This window comes from Onychostoma macrolepis, chromosome 19 (assembly GCF_012432095.1).
Source record: "Onychostoma macrolepis isolate SWU-2019 chromosome 19, ASM1243209v1, whole genome shotgun sequence".
In the NCBI taxonomy this organism is placed as follows: Eukaryota; Metazoa; Chordata; class Actinopteri; order Cypriniformes; family Cyprinidae; genus Onychostoma; species Onychostoma macrolepis.
The window spans coordinates 21,233,321-21,254,728 of record NC_081173.1 but is presented as its reverse complement, the minus strand read 5'-3'; the positions used below and the strand labels follow the sequence as shown (position 1 = coordinate 21,254,728).

At 37.7% G+C, this 21,408-nt stretch overlaps 1 long non-coding RNA gene across 5 annotated transcripts in view; it reads right to left on the bottom strand.

The window, feature by feature from the left end:
- The window catches only part of LOC131526251 (uncharacterized), a 67,530-nt gene extending 47,423 nt beyond the window's left edge, over positions 1–20,107 (bottom strand). For all 5 annotated transcript variants that reach the window (XR_009267412.1, XR_009267410.1, XR_009267411.1 and 2 more), the window contains exons 1-2: positions 19,595–20,107; positions 15,758–15,853 (exon numbers count right to left, since the gene is read on the bottom strand). This is a non-coding gene — a long non-coding RNA (uncharacterized LOC131526251). The remainder of the gene's footprint in view (positions 1–15,757; positions 15,854–19,594) is intronic.
- Positions 20,108–21,408: the final 1,301 nt, after the last annotated feature.

Here is a 21,408-nt window from a genome sequence, read left to right as displayed (position 1 = left end):
CACATGTGCATTAGCTGGACCAGCCTGAGAAATCTGAAGACACAATTTACGATACAAAAAAAAAAGAGAATTTTATAATACTAAAAAAGAAATTTATGACATAATAGTTGTCAGATTTTATTCCTGACTTGAAATGAATAGATAGAAGCTGTTCCAACTCATTTTGGTAAATCAGTTCATTCGTAGGGTTCATGTAGATAAATAAATCACTGTTCACATAAATGATTCATCCAACAAAAAACAAAAAAACAATCAATTTAACCCATGTGTCTTCTTTTTTAAGTAGTTCAGCCAAAAATGAAAATTTACTGAAAATTTACTCACCCTCAGGCCATCCAAGATGAGTTTTTCATCAGAACAGATTTGGAGAAATTCAGCATTACATCAAAATTCAGCATTACTCAGCAAAGGATCTTCTGCAGTGAATGGATGCCATCAGAATGAGAGTCTAAACAGCTGACAAAATTATCACAATATATATATTTTTTTTTTACTGGAGGAAGCAACATTATAGATTATGGGCTCGTATTTTGGCCAGAAGTGAAGTTTTGAAGTTAAAATCCCTTAATGATGGATTTGTTTATTACAAACAGGTAGTTTTTCGCATCACAAGATGTTATTAATGGATGGACTGTGGATTATTGTGGTGTTTTTATCAGCTGATCGGACTCTCATTCTGACGGCACCCATTCACTGCAGAGGATCCATTGGCAAGCAAGTGATGTAATGCTACATTTCTCCCAATCTGTTTTGATGGAGAAGCAAACTCCTCTACATCTCTGATGGATAAATGAGCAATAAATAAATGAGTGGTTTTAATAAAGTTAAAAGTTGTTTTGCTGTAGTTGCAGAATTCTGACAGCTACTCGGATACTGTATCCTTATATACAGTAGCTTCAATGTAGTTAGCTGTTCTTTTAAAAGAGTATCTTAACTTGATTAGCTTGTGTCCAAGCAGCATCCACAACACCGTTTCGGTGTTTCAAAACAGTGCATCTCTCTTCCTCCTTCCTTAAATTCCCCATTTAGTCAGATAATGTCACGGCGGAGACAGATGTGGATGCAGTTGGCTTGTATTTAGCCATGCCCTTACGCAAGCGGCGCATGCCGAGCCAAGATGGAGGATGTACAGCATATTCAGATACATTAACAACCTTGTTACCACTGATAAAGGCCTCACATGGCCTGGAATCTTCTCTCAGGCAAGACAAATCTATAAATAGAGTATACACTACATGTGTGAGTGAGAAAGATTAGCTTTCAACGCGTCTGATTTATATACAGCCGGGGCAATCCCTTACAGTGAGGGTACAGCAGTCATCTCTTCATGTCTGTAATTCCCAGCATTGCCTGTGCGTGAAAGCCTCTGATACTCTTTTAGCCCCAAGGTGTAATGTTTGATAATATAACTACTGCTTCTGTCAAAGCGTTTTCTGTGCAAATACATTACAGGCGCCTGGGACTCTAAACATTTATATTAAAGAGCAGAGAATGAGGAAGGAGCAAAAAAAGAAGAGTGGAAAAAATATGCATTGATTAAAAGCCTGAGATAGTCCATCCAATACCGCCCAAAGAACATCAGTTATTTTGCATTCTGACAAGCCGATTGATAACTTCTACGCGCGAAGCAGGAATGACAAATGCAGATGGAAAGTGGCTTTGACAAAAACGATAACAGCATCAGTCTCCGGGGGCCACGGAGGTACGCATGCGAGCTGTTTAAAATATTTAATCATTTTATGAAGGCTGCAAGATGTTGTTTGACCCTGGAGGAGCGTGAATGTCACATGGATCAGAAAATTGCCGAGACTTTGAAGTGAGACAAGGAAGGGAGCAGTTCCCGTAATGACTCCTACTTGATGTATTGTAATTTTCACATGTTATTCTGTCTCTATGTCTGGAGGATAAGTAGAATCATCTAATCCTGAACAAGATGGGAGAGAGCGAAAGAGCGAGCGAGAGAGAAATTGGGGTGTTTGTGAAGACTGAAATGTTATCAGATCCGAGCATCGGGCCTACAAAATGTTTTGCTTGTCCGTTTTTTCATCTCTGGACAGAAAGCAATAAAAGTGCTGTGTAAAACACCTCAGGGCCGAGGCTGTCGGTGTCAAAGGTATCAGCATTTTTAGCATGTTAGCTTTTTTGCTGCTCACAGCCATGTCCGTTCTTCAGACCTCTCAAAGTGTCATTGATTCCAGTTGTTGTCCTTTATGACAGCTCGCTTTGTCAAGCGAGCAATTTTTACTTTGCGAGTTCCTTTAATGGAACATTTTAATGCTCTAGCTCTTGTTGCAGTTTTGTCAAAAGTACATTTACATTTATTTATTTGGCAGACACTTTTATCCAAAGAAACTTACAGTGCATTTAAGGTATGCATTTTATCAGTAAGTAAGAACCTATTAGCATGGTGATCATGTCTTTGAAAATATAATAAAATATTATTATTATTAATTAGTGCTGTGAAAATTAGCGCGTTAACGCAGGCGATTAATTTTTTCAGTTTAACGCGTTAAAATTATTTAACGCCGTTAACGCAGGGGCGGAGCCTAGGGTTGGCCACCCCACTCATAACTGCTGTTTCTGTCTGTTTTTTCTTGACAAGAAGTGCATTTATTCAGTCGCAGAACTTCTTTACAAGCACATCAATCCGGAGACGTTTCAGATGCGCGCTCCAGCTTCACTTCAGCGGTAGGCGCGAGTCAAACAGCGCTGTAGCCTGTATCAATTCATATCAAAGCGCGAAATAATCTACGTGCATGCAATGTCGTGGACAGTTAAGGCATGAAGTTACCAAAAAGGCGATTAAAGCTGCCTTAAAACTGTGCGTGCATGTAATATGTCATATATGAGTTACATTAAGAACATGTCTCTGAAATGGTTTTCAAAACTGTCCTGGAGCAGCTCAGCACTGTCTCCCTCATCTAACACACCCGATTCAACTCATCAGAAGAGACTGAAATGGGTCAGAAAAGGTGATGAGAGTTTGTCAGATCCGTGCCATGATCAGCTGCGGAAGCCAAAACAACCTAATAACCAGCTGCTGTGATGTCTGTTCATCAAGAACAAAAGAAAAAAGAGGAAATCAATAACTTTTATATAGCTGTAAGTATTTATCTGTATTTAGTTTAGAATTTAGTGTTTGATAACTTTATTAAATTTCTGTATATTTCTGCTGAGGGGCACAGGTAGCCTTGCTAAATATAACATTTATTATAATGGCTTTATGTGAAGATTGTTTTAAATTCACTTAAATTAGAAGTTATTTTTAAAGTCTAATAAATGTTAAAATTGATAGCTCTTAATTATAATGCAATGTTTAATGGCTGTAGTCAATGGTTAAATATTAGGGGATATTTTTTTTAAAGGGAAATCAGTATTACTTGGTATCACTGATACTGGCCTTCAGTCATAAAAAAAGATGCCATTAAAAAATATTAAAAATATGTTGTTTGTACATTAATTTGAAGATTGAATGTGAAATTATTGCAATATAATAGTATATTTAAAAACTTTAATGTTGGGTGCGATTAATCGCGATTAATTTCAGAAAAAATGAATTAGTTAATTTTTAATCGATTGACAGCACTATCATTAATATGTGTGTATATATATATATATATATATATATATATATACACACATATATATATATATATATATATATATATATATATATATATATACACACACACACACACACACACACACACACACTAATTGGAGTATACATAAATCAAACAAATCTAAATTATTTAGTAAGATATAGCGAGAGTGAAATAAATGATGCTAATGATGTTAAGTATTTATGTTGCCAGAGCAAAAATCAGTAGTAGAACCGCTGTGCATTTCTGTGCAACAAACAGTAGCTGAATTTGATTTGAATCACAGTTTTGAATGAATCCCCCGAGTGAATGATTCGTTGACTTACTCATAAAAACAGTCCTTTTTTGTTACTGCATAATTCAGTGTTTTTGAATGAATCAGTTGACTGAATGATTCAAAGACTTACTTAGAAAGACAAAGTCAGTTGTTACATAACTGAATAAATCTGCATTTTTGAACAAATCGCTTGTGTGAATGATTTGATGACACGTTTTGTTACTTAATGAATCAGAAATGAATGATTCTATGAAAAAGACAATTACTTGTCCAAACAAGTAATTATATACACATATATATATATTACAAATAAAATAAATCCACACCAACCTTTTCTTTTCCTTACAGACATTATATAGCATCTAAAACAGTCAAAAAGGACCAGTATCCTCTCAAAAAGAGTCATATAAAATACAGTCACATTTTAGTTGTTTTATAGAATGTTTTCTCCATCCTCCTTAGAGAAAATTTGTAAGATAATTTCACCATTTGGCCATAAATAATCCATGATGGTAATTTTTGTAGAGCAAAATTTGTCTGGTTGAACATTAGCTAATTGGCTTGGCAACATAAACTGTTGCACAGATGAATGGAAATTTCTAGTCTTTAAGTGAACACATGTTTGCTCTCGTCTCCCCCTCTTATTCCAGACTTACTCTCGAGTAATTTTGCAAACACACATCATTGCAACGTTCATTAAATCTGTGTGTTCAAAACCCCGCAGGGCAGGTCGTGCAAAAACATATGAGCTCTGAGGGAATAAGTAGTTCTTCCCCTTCCTAGCCGGTCCCGGTCAGTGTGGGGTTTTTGCAGTTTGTCCAAGGACTCGGCTGGTCTCTGTCCATATGGCTTTTCTACATTCCTGTCAGCAGGGTGCTGCTCATATCAAAGAGTTTCAATCCCATGTCCAGCCAGGGGCCCTGTCCTACTCTGATCATCAACTCTCAATATGCTAGCAAATTAGTCCAACAACATCCGCTATTGCAATCGGCTTACGCTAAATCTGATGTCTGAGAAGCAACTCTGACAATTAAGAGACATTTGTTAATGAAGAAGATTAAAGGGTGATATTAAAGATTTAGAAAGAAGAAAGAGAACGAGCATTTAGGCGTTTCCGAGAGCTGACTGAAGAACGAGAAGCGCACTGTCTTTGCGAGACGTATTATATATACGCAGTTTATAAAGACACAAAATGAGAATGACCTACGCGAGACGGAGGGCTGAAAACGAGAAGAGACTAGGACATGTTCGACATCAATGCTTTGAGAGAAAAAAAAAAAGAACGATTTCCATTTTAATGTGTCGATGGTCGTGTCCTGAGGAAGACTGGAAGACCTACCACAGGCTATCATTCAGGAACAATCTCCTGCGCTGCTACGCCATGTAAATCATTGCACAGGGCTTAAGGATATCTGCAAATAAAGGCTTTCAAAAGAGATTGATAACAGCTAATGTAGCCCTCAGGAATCAAGAGACAAGTCATATGCTATATTTCCTAGCCTGAAGGCCGGGCTATTATTGTACACCCATGCTGCGTATGGAAAAGGCTCAATGCAATTCAACATCCACTTCATTCTCAGTGCCATGTGTTGGTCCAGCCTGTCATAATTGATGTACATTTTATATAAATGCCTTTGGACTACGGTAAAGTGGGGGATGTGTCGTGGGTTTCGATAGCAGTATGTTTTAGCACTAAAGTCAGACGGAGCCGGATAGCATGCGTGCCCACTGATGCCACACATCCTCTTGAAATGGATAGCAGACATGCCCACATAATTAAACGCATCAGATAAGCTGGGCTATTATGGTAATTAGAAGATGTTATTACTGTGGATGTTGATATGAGATTTGCCTTTAGGCCTGAGTTACCCCTCATCCCCCCCAAACCCCACCCATGCCCCCTGAATGTGATACACAGACCCACCCTCTGACCCACTTACAGACGCTCAAACTGACAGCACATTCTGATCATTCACATTCACTATTGATTGACTGTGTAGTTTGTTTCAGTGTTAAAACTCTTGTGTAAAACTTTTCAATGTTAAAGTACTTTCTCATATCTAAGTTTGGGATGAAAGGAAGGCCATTTTTGCTTCAGATTAAGAGAAATAAGCAGGTAATAGCACTGTGACTTCGTTCCGCCTAACCGCAACTCCCAAATGTAACTGTTTAATCTCACTATGTTATTTTGTTTCCCATTTTAGCTTTATACCCTGTCTTCAGCATGGTTATGATTAACTAAATCTAATGAAATACAGATAAAATAAAATAAAATATAAAGAAATAACTGGAATGGAAATTAGAAATGATGATTTGGCAACTAACTGAAATAGATCATTTTAAATTCTAGTAAAATTACGCAAACTAAAATAAAAATAAAGCTATATAAACAAAAGCTAATAAAATGGCCAAAGCAAATAACAAAATTACTAAAACTAAAATGAAAACTGAAAATACAAAAATAAAAGCTAATTCAAAATATTAATAAAAACTATAATAGTATATAAATAGTACTAAAATAATTGACGATATTTCACAATCACATTTTATTATTTCTTATTTTAAAGTTTATTTCAAAATGATTTTTTTTATTACATTTATTTATTTGGTCATTTATTTTTGACTTTGAGGCAGTAAGGGGCCACCTGTTGGTTGAACAATGGATGGGGAGAATATTTTAAAATTTAATTTGATATTCAAATGCAAATATTTCAGTGTTTTTAGTTTTGTAAATAAAAGACTAGGATGATGTTGTTTCATTTGATGAGTTGATCAACACAAATTAGGACTGAATGCTAAGTTTTTATCGCTCAGTTTGTACACAACAGGAGCATAATGCATTACCTCAATGGTACAGCAAGAAAACAATGCAAAGTTATACAGAAGAGCTTTGTTTAGATCATGCAAGCCCAATCATCTTCTTAAATCTGCTGCTTATTAGGAAGCTAAAACACTCAAAGTTTTTTGTTTTTTTCCCCTGATCTATAACAGATTAGTCCATATGTTAGTTAGCAGCGTCTGCTATGGCACCATCTTCCCTGCATTCTATAAATACCCTGTACTATCTGTGTGCCAGCGTCCCTCCCCTTGTAGCTCGCAAAGGAAGTGCTGTTCTGTCCACCCAGCCTTGCACTGTGTGCCACTTTGCCTTTCTCTGCGAGTCCTGGCTGCTCTCCTGCTTCACCCACTGTGCCCTTCAAAATGCCAACCCTCTCTCACACCTGCAACGCTGTCACACTGGCACTCGTCAGTCCTTGCAGTCGCCCAGAAGCGCCGTGCCCATTCAATGTGCCCCCTGCTATTCTGGAGCCAAGTGTAGTTTTAAATGTATTTTATATGTACAACAGTAATTCTTTTTTAATATTATATATTATTATTACATTTTATATTTCAATCATATACATTTTTATGAACATCAGATAATGGGTAAAAAACAAAGTAATTAACTATTACAGTTTGATATCATTATTACAGTTTGATATCATTGTGTCAGTTTATTACAGGAAAATAATTACAGTTTGATCAAAGATGACAAACATATATTTTTATTCACTTTCATCATTCACAGCCAACCAAGAATGCGTATTAAAGTAAACATCAATTTAATTTAATGCTGATTTTGAAAATTGTCACGGGCATAAAACAGACCAAAACAACCCAGACAAAGGACAAACACCACAACTCCACATCCAGAGAGCTTAAAGTCGTCTGTGAATGATTCACTGAAACAAACATTCAGGTAAAACCTATACAACTGTAATGTTGAATGGCAAGTGGTAAATGCATGTGACATTGGAAGACTATAAGCTCCTTATTGTTAATTCCAACCTGGGCTCGTATTGTTCATTATCATTATTCGACCAGCAGAGGAAAAAAAAAAAAAAAAAACGGCAGACAGTAAAAAAGAGGGCTGAGACGAGAAGAGGATAGGGATAAATAAATATATAAACCAACAGGAGACGTAAAGATATCGTAGGGAGCAAAAAGCGAAAGACAAAGCATGAATGAAAATTGATTTTTGAGTTTTGTTTGTTTCAATAAAGGCAGCATTACCTCAAAGCTCCGTCTTCAGAAAGACTTCTCAGAACAAAATGTGCTATTAAGACAATAATAGGATTATTATTCCTGTTTGTTTGTTATGGTGGATCAACTAAATCAGGGTTAAAAGAGAGGAGATTAACTCGGCCTCGTTATCGTCGCTTCATGAAATTAGCACCAGACGCAAGACTCATCTGCATATTCATTTATTGTTGTGAGAATCTATCCCTTTAATTAGACATTGAGACGAGATAGGCACTTGTTTTCGATAAACACGCAGTGACAAGCACACATCCCAGCGTCGACTACTGACAGCCTTTTTTTTTTTTTATTGCATTAAAAAGCATTCACACCACCTATATGAGGTGGCAAGAGAAAGAAGTGGGAGGTGATTTCTTCTTAAGTTGCATCAAAGTTGAAAAGCAGACGGCATGTAGCGGAATGTGAGTCAGTCTCGTGTGTGTGTGTGTGTGTGTGTGTGTGTCTGCACGCATATGCTCATGCAAAACAGGTACCGTGCCTATATTTGTGTTTACACGCCATTGTACGTACCTGCATGCATTTCTGCGAGGTTTGTTCTAAACGAGCAATTAAACAGTCAAATGAAATTGTCATTTGATTTTAATTACCGTGTACAAATTGAGACAGCCCTTGAAGTCAGCTGTGTTTCTTTCCATTTCTGGTGATATGTTGTTCAATGTGAGAGGATAATAAGACAGGCTGTTAATTAAAATCCCTCGTTATTGTCAGACGGAGTGACTAAACATTGTCTATACCTTCACTGAATAATGCTGTTGACACACAATATCACGCAGACTAAATGCATTAAATCACACCTGCGGTAATTAGAAGCACTCCACTCATTCACAGCTTAATACATCTGACCTGGGATCAAGATTCCTGCTTCTCCAAAGCTAATCAAGGCCGTACAGGTCACACTGTTTACAAACAGATGATTCTGATTATTAACCAAAACAAAAGGGAATCAAACAGAAGATACTCAAACATCTGTTTCAAACTGCCCAGTAAGATGTGAAAAGACAGCTTTGAATAATATTACTCCATAATATTACTGACATTTGCAGTTAATTTAAATGACATATTCCAAGAGCAATGGGTTGTTACTGTAGCTTTGGGCAAAATGCTACATACTACAGTTAATGTTACAGTGTCAGGGAAAAAATCAGCTTGGTACAATAGCTTGTCACTGAGGTAGTACCCTTACAATTTGTACCTCAAAACTACTAAAAGTTGCACATTCACCTTAGAGTAGTAATAAAATAGGTACTGTTAAGTTACTACTATGAATTCTTAAGGGTTAAATAAGGTACAAACATGTGCCTTCGACCATAAAATCTTTAAATGCAGCTGTCACACTTTGTGTTCTGTTTGCATCCATTAAAAGTGATGGTTCACACAAAAATGACAATGTCCTTTTCTTCAGCAGAACACAAAAGATATGTTTTTGTCCATATAATAGAAGCCAGCGCAGCCCAACATCATCTTTCGAGTTCCACGGAAGAAAGAAGTCATACATTTTTGAATGACATGATGTCAAGTATATGATAACAGAATATTAATTAAAACAAAACTATTGCTTTAAGAACTCTGCTAATTCATTCAATACATATAAAAGATATGTGAGCGATATAGGATGTAAATATCAAAGACTGACTTCTTAAAACTTGCTGCTGGAGAGTGTTAATAAGTAGTTAATAAGTTAACTCGGATAAGTAGCGCGCTTGCCCACAACATGTATATATGCTGCTGGCTCATGGGGGCCTGGGTTCGATTCTGGCCTACTGTAGGTCAAGTTCCAGTCTCCTTTTAACATCTTTCTCGCCTGCTATTAAGTTTCTCTAAACTTTTCTACAAAAAAAGGTAGAAAACTGTAAGACAAACAGTAATTTTAAGTTAAACATCTCAAGTTCCTCATACACACTTCCATACCTAAAGAATTTATAATCATTAATTTCAACAAAATGACAAAAAGAACGCATTTCACATTGTTCATTGAGAATGGGGCAATTACACAATTCAGACTAAGAGCGTGTGTAAATTGCTTTCAAAATTATTCTAGAATTTTGTATGGTTAAGTTTGATTCACTAGCAGTGTTTCACATGACAAACTATACACTATGCACTTTTACTATGCTTGTAGTATATGTACAACAACCCTCCAGTGTATGAATTGTAGAAGGTTATTTTGACATCCAGTATGTCTAATAGCCTCTCCCCTTCTGCTCTGTAAGGAAAGCTGCTAATGTTGAGTGTCCTTTTTTCGGTTAAATAAGTGCATCGTCTGTGTATTTGTAGTGCACTTCTTCATGTTCTCTTTAGTATGAACACACTACTCACACTCTTTTGCATCTATGCCATTTTATAGGCACTGGGACACACATTTTGATTAACAAAAACAAATTTTAAGGGCAATATTCTCATTGCATACTCTAATAACCCCTGAAATGATTTTCTGAGAGAACTAAGAGTTGTGCGTCTACAAGCAAACGATTCAAATTTGGCCCTGAAAACTATTTAAAAAATGAAGAGACCTCTTAGCAAACCTCTAGTGTGTGCAGCACTACATTAGATTTGCCTTGTTTTATTCCCACTGCTTTACTGCCGCTCTCTCTGTAATGTAATGACCACTTTAGGCTCATTTTGGGATAGGGCTCTGTTCACATGGCTGCACAGAACGGGCTGGTGCGGCATCCCCCCCTTCCTTTCCACCTGCTCTCCAGAGAGAAAAATCACACGCCGACAATCTCACACAACACGGCAGACAGAACGCTGGAACATCAGAAGATGGACAAGATGCCATGCTGTACGTCTTTCCCCTCTATCTTTCTCTCTCTCTCTCTCTCTCTCTCGTTACATGCTGTGCCCTGGTGCTGCTGAATGTCTGTCCATCACACAGATCAAAAAGCTGCTCCCCTGCCCTGCAGCTTCATGGGCAGACTGTTCAAATTAACCCCGTCACTGCTGGGGTTAACAACACAGGAATCTTCTCCCACATCAGTTAAAATTCATGACACGAACTCATAGTCAAAATGTTTGGGCTAATGCTAATTACCAACGATATAAACTTGCTTAATGCTAAAGCAACAACAGTGCAACAGAATAGCTTTTGTAACTCATGGTATATGGTCCATGGCTCTGTCATAAGACATCATTTTCTGATTTTACTAATCTCCTGGTACACCCAGCTGTGGTAAATTTGGATTGTAAATCTGGATGGTTTGAATGAAGCTTTGAATACACTGAGTGATTTATGGACAGATCAGAACACCAATGAGGAGGAGGTCATGTGATAATCACCTGGTCTGCGTTCTCATATCTTTGCTATGATTAAGACAATTATGATTAGAGAGAGTTCGGACAACTGATGCACTTGTAACCAAATGTTGCAACCTTGCCCAGCAATAAAAAAAAAAAATAAATAAATAAAAAAAACACTGTCTTACGGAAACAGGCTTCAGACAGGTTTCTGAGGTACATAACTTCATGTCTAATGAACCACACCAAATACAGACAAAATCAAGCAAATCTTTAATGACTGCAAAAATATACTATTTTATTATATAAATGTTGCTCTTTTGAATAAATGCCAGCTTGGTTAACCAAAGCAAACATTAAACATTTTTTAAAAATCTTACCGACACCAAACCTTTACATTTTATATAAAAAAATATTAATAAAAGACTTATTTTATATAATCCCACCACAAAATCTAGTTGGTTAAACCACAAATTTGATTTTGGCTACACTGCTGCTGTAGTTGTAAATTTTTGCTGCTGCTGCAAGCAAGTACAGGAATTTGCTACTGCCAGTGCATATGGCGATACGGTGCTGTGAGTATTTAAGGCATACTGCTGCTGCACAAATAGCATATAAAATAACCCATAGCAGATTTATACAGGTGGAGCTGGGGAAGGTGGAGGGTTTCAGAGGAACTCTGAAAGCACACTGCAAAATGCTCAAGTGGATGCTAACCAGCCATTTAAATGTAAAGCAGCAAAAGCTCATTGGCTGCGTATGCAACATGAACCAATCAGATGGTGCCAATTCGTTTAATGCTGTTAATCATTTAAGACCCATCAGTCTGCGCCATCTAGAGTTTCAGGATAGAACTAGGCGTATGTGGAAAAAAGGCATTATTTGGATCATTTATGGAATTTATTTCCTTCATACACTACTAGAAAGATAAGACACTTAAATACCATGCAAAACAAACATAATCATTTAATACCATGTAAATTTCATGTAGCAAACTTCTATTCAGAGTTTTTAGGAATTTATTTGTTTTGCCGTTTACATTTTTATGCATTTGGCAGATGCATTTATCCAAAGGAACTTGCACCACACACATTTTTATTAGTTGATGTATTTCCTGGAAATCAAACGGATGACCTTGGGGTTCCTGGTGCCACACTCTACTGTCTGAGCTACAGACATCCTACAGTTCTTTGAGGGGCAAAACTTCAGACAATGCCCTCATCTGATCACGCCACACATTTTCAAAAACAAAACAAACAAACAAAGAAAAAAAACCTGCTCAGACAGAAGCACACACATAGCATACAGTTCAGAAATACATTGATGGACAGATTTCTGCATGAGACATTTGTAAGGACAAAACACTCTTCTAAACTCAGTATGTCTGTAACACTCACTCTGGGTGGCACATGGCTCTTTTGACATGTTTGATTTGCTGCCTTCCAACACAGTGGTGTGTGTGTGTATAAATAACAAAAGTGACTCTCCCGGCAGTGCTGTATGGGGAGGAAGGTGAGGATTGCCAGTCCTCGGCTCGTCTCCCAACTGTCTCACCACTGGCAGTTCTGATCACAGAGTGATGACAGCCTATGATTGTCAAAATACGTGTCACTGACTGGCAGCCCCAGCTTTGGCATGTGCTGAAGCTCAATTTTCCCTTTCTTTTTTTATTTTGTCATCTCTCTCTCTGCTTTCTCCGCCATCCATGGGTTTGGTTAACACCAGCCGAATGTGGAAGAAGAAACATACGCAGGTGGGAATTAACTCAGTGTGTGTGTGGAAGAAGTCGCACTCGGTGTCACATGTTCTGGTTGGTGTGTGTGTACGTGTGTGAGGTGACAGGGAACAGCATGGGGACGTGTCAGCCCCGGAGTAGAGACCGTATAGTGTCTGAGACAGCTTTCAGATAGAGCTAGATCTCCCTCTCCAACTCCAGAGAGCGACGAGAGAGCATGATTGACAACTTGCCTTGTGGTTGTTGTTTTTCAAAGGGTGTCAATAGAAACACTAGCAGACCACAAAGAGGTGGAATGAAAGAAGCCTTAAAGGAGTAGATCGCCCAAAAATGAATGTACTGTCATCATTTACTCACCCTCATGCTGTTCCAAACCTCTATGACTTTCTGGGAAACACAAAAAGAAGGATTTTGAAGAATTGTACTGGTCGCTGTTTTCACTGAAAGGGGACCGAAGGTTTTTAAAAAGCTTCAAAATGGATATAATAGCACCATCCACTTGTTAAGTCACTACATATCGAATACTGTTTCTGAGTCCAAGCTTCTGCTCCATTTCAAGTGAGAATATGATCTCACCAGTCATTTATAAGGACTATTCATTTATAGCTAAGCTTTTGAAACCACACTGTATACACTTAAATGTCTGGACTTGCGGCATCACATATTTTAACAATTCATAAAAAATTAATCACTACTTATTGCTTTTCTTTTGAGACTTTGTTTGCTTTTGGACCTGGATACTGTGACGCATGCGTCAGACTTAACAACCAGGTAGAAGTGACAAAAGAGCTATCAATATGACTCATGCGCTATATTCCAAGTCTTCTAAAGCCATACAACAGATTTGTGAGATGAAATTCATCATATACTGAAAATATTGATGTTCACATTGGCTCTCAAACAAGTATTTTTAATGAATCATTTGATCAAAAAACAAAAAAAACTGTCCGAATGACTTTGTTTACATGCACTCTTATAATGCGATAATGAGATTTACAGTAGGTAATATTGCAAATAAACTTCATGTAAACACAATACTTTGATCAATAATTGTAGCAATATACGTGGCATATGCCGATTTGAATCCTGTGGAAATAACCACATTATTGGTGCACATGTAAACATTGTCAATGATCTGTTTATGAATCTGATTTGAGTTTAACTCACCGATTATAACTAGTAATTGAAACTTTTTATTACAATTCTGACTTTATTCTCAAAATGTTTATATCTATATATCTTCAAAAAAAAAAAAAGGCTAGAATTGTGGGATAAAAAGTCTCAATTATATAAATATATACATTATATAAAAGTTTTGGTAACACTTTACAATAAGGTTCATTAGTTATCATTAGTTAACTACATTAGTGCATTATTAAAATCACGAGTTGTGCTTGTTAACATTAGTTAATGCACTGTGAACTAACATGAACAAACAATGAACAACTCTATTTTTATTAACTAACATTAACAAAGATTAATAAATAGTGTAATAAATGTATTGTTCATTGTTTGTTCATGTTAACAAATGACTAATTGTAAAGAGTTATCGATTTTTTGTGGTGGAAATAAGCTTCCATAAATTTGACTTCAGAAGAAATTGGATTTTAAAAAAAATAGCATCTTTTGGGTTCCAGAAAAAAAAAAAGAAAAAAGTGTCATACAGGTTGGAACGACATGATGGTGAATAAATGATGACATAATTTTCATATTTGGGTGAATTGTTCCTTTAAAGGCGACATACTTGCTATCTCTGCTGATGTGCCTAAATAATTATTTATTTAAATTTCACCTCATTTTCCTACAAGCAGTAAGCTTCAACGGTTATTATTTTGAGTTACAATGAATTAGGAATCGTTATGTGCTTCACAGTAGGTGCAAACCCTCAGGAGACCACGCACTGCATTATCAAAGATAAGACATGTCTTGTAATCGGCCGCCATAGTGTGTTGCAGCTGATACACCCGTCCCATGAGAATCTCACGAGGGAGATACATTTGATAGGTTGCGTGGTAAAAAACAAACCAAAACAGCGCTACCTACCCAAGGTTCGTGTCAAGTCCCACTGACTCGCGTTGCTTGGCAAGGCATGCTTTTAGCGGAGATGATTAGGAAGTTTGAAGTGACAGCCACCCGATCTATCTGCTCTTCAACTTTCCTATTTATATAGCCATTCATATTCATGAAGGATGAAGCGCCAGTGCATTTAACGTTATTGCAAAGATGAACTTCACCCTCGCTGGCAGCTGACGGGGAGAGATTACTCTGGCCGACTGACAGTCAAGTGGCAGGCTAGTGTGCTAAATCAAAGTACGGACAGCGCCCATGAAAGCGAGGCTCATCTACAGACTTGTAAAAACGCCTCTTCACTTCACTTTGGGCATTAAGTGGATTGTTTGCCTGATAATACATCTCGTACGGAAGTGTACATCCGAGCAGGCCCGTTAAAGTAGCGGAGAGAGTCGCGCCGCCCGATACCAATTTAATGGGCTTTGCCGCTTGACGTGCACGGTGTACTGCGGTAAAACTTGCATGCGGCGATGATGGTAATGTTCTTACGTGTGTTAAGCTTGAGTGTGTGTGAGAAATGTACTCTTCACAAGCAAGAAGGCAGTTAACCTTTAAACAGATGGATAATTCCAAACAGCACTGTAAAATTAATAGACTCTAAACATTGCCGCTCAAAGCAGCCAGCCATGTCATCCCGAGCATTCATACATCATTCCAAGCAAGCATCTGTCTGTGACAGTTATGGGACGTGTGCTTTTGAGGAATAAAAATTGCTAACGGTGAAAATGTTTATGAATCTCAAGTACATGCCGGGCATACCTGAGTGTGAATAGGGCGATCACAGCGCTGAGCGATGCTCCGTTCAAGTCACGGGGAACGCCGAGAAGGATTCTCAAAGCGCTGCCATGGATGACTCTATGGACAGGAAAGAGGACGGTTACTTAGCCAGAAATGAAAAAGGTTCATAAACATACCAAAAATGTACCACATTTTGCATTATATACAAATATATAACCAAGTGGCATTTGCAATTCACTAGAAAGAACTGACTCTTTTGCTTGGGAATCTGACTTTGTCACAATGTTTGTGATTCACTAAAATTATAAGGGTTATTATAAGTGCATTTACCTCGGGGATCAGACTAGTCATGGTGTATGTTTTAAAATCACTAAAGTACCAGCACACAATAGATTCTTTCGCTCAGGAATCGGACTTCACTAGTCAAGCTGTTTGTGATTCACTTAAAGATTTGGCTCGTGATTCCACTAGTTGCACTAATTATTAGTAATTCACTTAAAAGAATGAACTCAGTCATTTGCTCGAGAATCAGACTTCACTGATTGTGCTGAACATTTGTGATTCCCTTAAAACAGGGGTGGGGAACGTTGATCCTGGAGGGCCGGTGTCCCTGCAGAGTTTAGCTCCAACCCTAATCAAACACACCTGAACCAGCTAATCAAGGTCTTCAGGATGTATTTAGGTATTTATTTTTCCAGGTTTTTTCAGGGTTGGAGCTAAACTCTGCAGGAGAGTGGCCCTCCAGGATCAACGTTCCCCACCCTTGCCTTAAAAGAACCGACTCATAAGAGCATTTTGTTCCAGAATTGGACTTCGCTGGTTGCGCTGAATGTTTGTGATTTACTTAAAAGGACCGTCTAGTAAGAGTCTTTTGGTCAGGAATTGAACTTCATTGGTTGCACTGAACGCTTGTGATTCACTGAAAGAACCGAATTGTAAGTGTCATTAGTTTGGGAATTGGTTGAGCTGTTTGTGGGTCATTAAAGGAAATAAGTGTATAAGCTCTTTCCCTCCAGAATCAGACTTAAACTCTGTAGTTTATAAGAACTGAAATGGAAACATAAAACTAACATTTATAGTTACATGACATATGCATTTCAAATGACTTTTACCAAAAGTTCACCTCAAGTTCACAAGTTTCCTAGCAGAGAAACCACAGGTGTACTGTAAATGTAGTTTATCACATTACCTATGCAAATGATCCACTGACAGCTTTTGATAACCAGTGTCCAAAACGTTTTATAATTTGAAACCAGGCAAACTACATTCTATGGACTTTTTTGGTTGAAATGTGTTTGTGGTATAGTCTGATTATTTAAAATATATGTCGCTTGGTTTATATTAACTGATTCTTTGTGGCTTTAATGAGAGAAAGTCCTCTCAGTCATGTTCCAAAATTTTGTGCAAAACATTCCCAGAAGTTTGAAAGCTGTTATTGCCACAAAGAGAGATTTTGAAATGAAATGTTCAACAAGCACGCACGGTGTAGTGTTCAGATGTCCACATACACTTTTGGCCATATAATGTAGTTCAAATTAATAGGATACTGAAAAACATAGCTGGCGATATTGAACATCCACGGAGGAGAATTATCTTAGGCATCATAAACCTTTATGACCATACCGAGCTGATGTGAGCTGCCTAAAGCATCACTTCTATCCCAGCTTGTCCAAGTAAATTCCACTCAGCACCACTGGCATGACATTAGCCCATTTCCTGTGAAGCTAACTACCGTTTAACAGATGGACTCCATACACTGCGTCAAACACAACCCGGGGCCAATTTAGTAAGTTAAAGTAATCAATGAGCTCCGTTGGCCCAATATGCAGGATTTCCCCATCGGTTCGGCCTTGTCAACCCCACTGCGGTCAGAGCAGGACCCCCAGCTGCCCCAATAAGCCCCTCAGCCTGCCTAATCTTGTTATTACAGCTAAGATAAGGATTAACGCCTCTGCAGGGGAGGCAGCCGCCAATATGACCTCTGATATGCATAATGCATGGATGGACTGATGGATGAGACCTGTGAAATACCTACAGAGCAGTACTGCTGCATATATTAGCTCTGAGCTGGAAAACAGGAATAGTATCTTTGACCTTTGATCGATTGTGCATGGATGCAACTTGAAAGGTAATGTACTGTTCGTAAAAGCAGGACTCTGGTTTCTTGCGAAGACATGACTCAAGTACAATTGAGTTTGATTGTCGGTAATAGAATTATGGATCACTCATGATGGGTCCCAATCGGGCACTGGAGTAGTTGCTTTTCTGCCTCCATTCTCACTGAGCTTCCGCCAAGGGGTCAAGGTTTTGTAGGTTAGTATAGACATGTTAGCCCATTCTGGTGGATACCGCACCTACAGACCTACCATCTGTAAGCAAAAGCATCTTTCCCCATAAACAGCCATTCATAATTAGCCCTCTATTCTGACAAATATGTTGTGTCAAGGAATATTGCTAATATTTATTAAAATATATACTAAATATAAACTTTTTTGTCAGCTAAGGACGGCCTTGGGGACAAGCGACAGTCTTTATGAACGAGTCGTCAAATTTATTTGATTCATACAAAACATTGGTTACTTCAGGAACAAAACGTGAAAAGTCACAGAATCATTCTTTTAAAGGTTTTTCCCTCCAAAAACACAGATTCATTAAGAAACCAAACAATTGGCTGTCTTTATGAGCGAGTCATTGAGTCATTTATTCAAATGATTAATTCAAAAGTGTCATAACTATTTAATTCAGATTTTTTTTGTTTGTTTGTTTGAAACGTTTTACTTGCCAAAGAAAAAGTAACCAGAAATATTGAGTCTAAAATGTAAGTTACTCACTATTAATTTCTTACTGTGTGAGAAAAAACATGGTATTATGCAAAATGAAATAATTGGCATTTATATTCCTACCCAATTCTTAAAATAATACCAGGAAAAGACTGACTTTGTGTCAAGTTTGTCTTTTTTCCCCACACATTATTATTAGAGTAATTCTAGATATATAAACCTAAAGAGAGATTAAATGCAATTGAAATGTATTTATAAAACGCTTTTCACAATACACTTTTAAAGTGTAACGTTTAACTTTGACAGCCCTAAAAGTACATTTATTACAATCCTTGTTTTTTTCTGACATTTTCCACAGATCCATAAGAGCTCTCTTCAAAAAATTAAAATTAAAATAAATAAAAAATCATATTGTAATTTTTTTAAACATTTGTTTTCAGATAGCTTTTAACTGTCTGAATTAGACATTTATGTTTTCGTCCACTGCCTTTAATGTCATAGTTTGCTAGTGATGCACTTGGAACTATGCATATTTTTGTGGTGCCTTCAGCCAATCAGCCCTGTCATGATGTCATCTTCAGCTCATTTTCAGACATCGGCTCAAAACAACCTGGCAGCAGAACTGAGCAGCTATGATGAATGATTTCAAATCTCATACTGAGCAAGTGCTGTTGAGATAAACTGGAATGCTAATAGCTAACTTTAGCATGGTATAATAGTCTTTCATGGTTCCCACTAACCCCAACTTTAGAATTTCTCATTTGGAGTTCAGGCCTGGCATTTCAAAAATCAGCATACATGAAAACAATGTCAGTTTATAAAAAAGGAAGAAAGAAACGAATCAGCCGTGGTTGACATTTGAAACTCTGACTTGTCAGACAGTGAATTATGTTCAAGCCGTGTTAGAAGAAGCGCACAGGTATGTTTTTCCACAAGCAGAAGCAGGAATAAGGAAGACCACTACAGCTCTCTGGATAAATTTCTTCCCCTCTCCGTCTCTCCTTGCCTCCCCCCACCCCAGTGTCCCCTGTTCTCCGTGGACCACTGACAGCATGCCTGCACAGAAATGCGGCGTTACCTTCAAATTATGCAGGAGCGACTCGTGCTCGTCCGTGGGTTGGCTGCACGCCGCTCGACATGTGTCAGGGCCGCCACGTCTCCGCTGAGCTAATGATGCTACACCGGACAGCCCACTGTCCTTCTGAGCGTGCGTGTGTGAGCCCAGACGTGACATCGTCAGTAGAGACCCTCCATCTGATTAAAACAAAACCAAACCAGAAAAAGCAGGCGGGAAAAAAACACAGCGCAGACGCGTGTCAGGTTAAGCTGGCGATGGGGTGGACATGCTCGCGTTGTTTGTAAGGGTGGGAAGGTGGATGGTGTGGAACACAGTTTTGAGTGTCTGACTTGCAACACATCAAGAAAAAAAGAAGAAAAAAAACACTGGACATCTTGTAAGGCAGGACATTGTGTAAACTTTTCTGGATTTTGAAAAAAAAAAAAATGCTGAACACAGGACTGAAAAAATGGTGGTTTTGTGCTTTTGTAGACACTCTTAAAAGTACATTTTGCACTTTTCAAATCGCCTCCATTAACCAAATTATCTAACAGGTAAAGTAAAAACAAAACAGTAAAAACACTACTAACTTAAATGTTTTGGCATGACTGTAAATGCTGCTTTAAAAACAAGCTTTTTCAGTAACAAGCTACTTTTTCCAACAGTAAACATTAAAAATGAACCAAAAGCTGTATTTCATATAAGAGTCAAGCATATAAGAATCAATATTCAAACAAGCTTTCCCAAACTATTCTCTTGCATTTGTAGCGTTCAAAAGTCAGATTCATTCTGAATCAGTTTGTTTCAATGTACCTATTCAAAAAAACTATTCAGTAATTTGAGTCCCTACAAGCCGTTTTAGGCCTTTTTTGACAGCAAAACTAACTAACTAAATAAATAATATATTACATAATGCTAATACTTCAATATAAAACTTAATTGTTTTACAGTAAAATTAAAGTTAAATGCTGTCACTCCTGTAAAGTTCACTCTTTCATTCATTTAAAGGGGTCATATGATGCAATTTCAAGTTTTCCTTTCTCTTTGGAGTCTTACAAGCTGTTTGTGCATAGATGAGATCCCTGAAGTTGCAAAGACTAAAGTTTCAAACCCAAAGAGATGATCTTTATAAAAGTTAAGACTTGACAACGCCCCCCTAAAACGGCTCATTTAAACACACGCCCCCACATTGTTCACGCAAAGAAAGAAGGCGTGGTTTCAGTAATCGCAGTTAGTGTTGATGCAGCCATGTCAGGGACACGCTGTGTGTTTCTATGCGAAAGCAAAAGCACTTTATTTGGCCTTCTGAAAATAGATACAGTTAGGAATCTGGCGCTTCTGAATCAGTGACTGTAAGTATGTTTTGTTATTGGTTCAAGTATTTGCTATTGACTGTTTGAATGCAGAGTTTTGTGCGTAACGCGTTGTGTGTGTGTGTGTGTGTGTGTGTGTGTGTGTGTGTGAGAGAGAGGGGAACAGGGTCATATCACAGCGGAGTGGACTTGGTCAGTTGGCCAATCAGAGCAGACTGCACTTGTTGGATGGAGGGGCTTTGTAGAAAACGACGTGTTTGAGAGAGGCGGGGCATAGAGGAACTACAATAATGTACAGTATTTGAAAAATAATGTTTGATAAATAATGTTTTTTGGACATTAAAGGATGTCAACATATTCTGTTACACCAAATACACAAAATAATGATCTTTAAAATAGCATCATATGACCCCTTTAAAATGCTTGTTTTCAGAAAGAAAAGAAAAAACAGTACTGTCCAGTCGTTTGGTTTGAAATACATCTGTTATGCTTACCCAAGCTGGATTTATTTGATCAGAAATA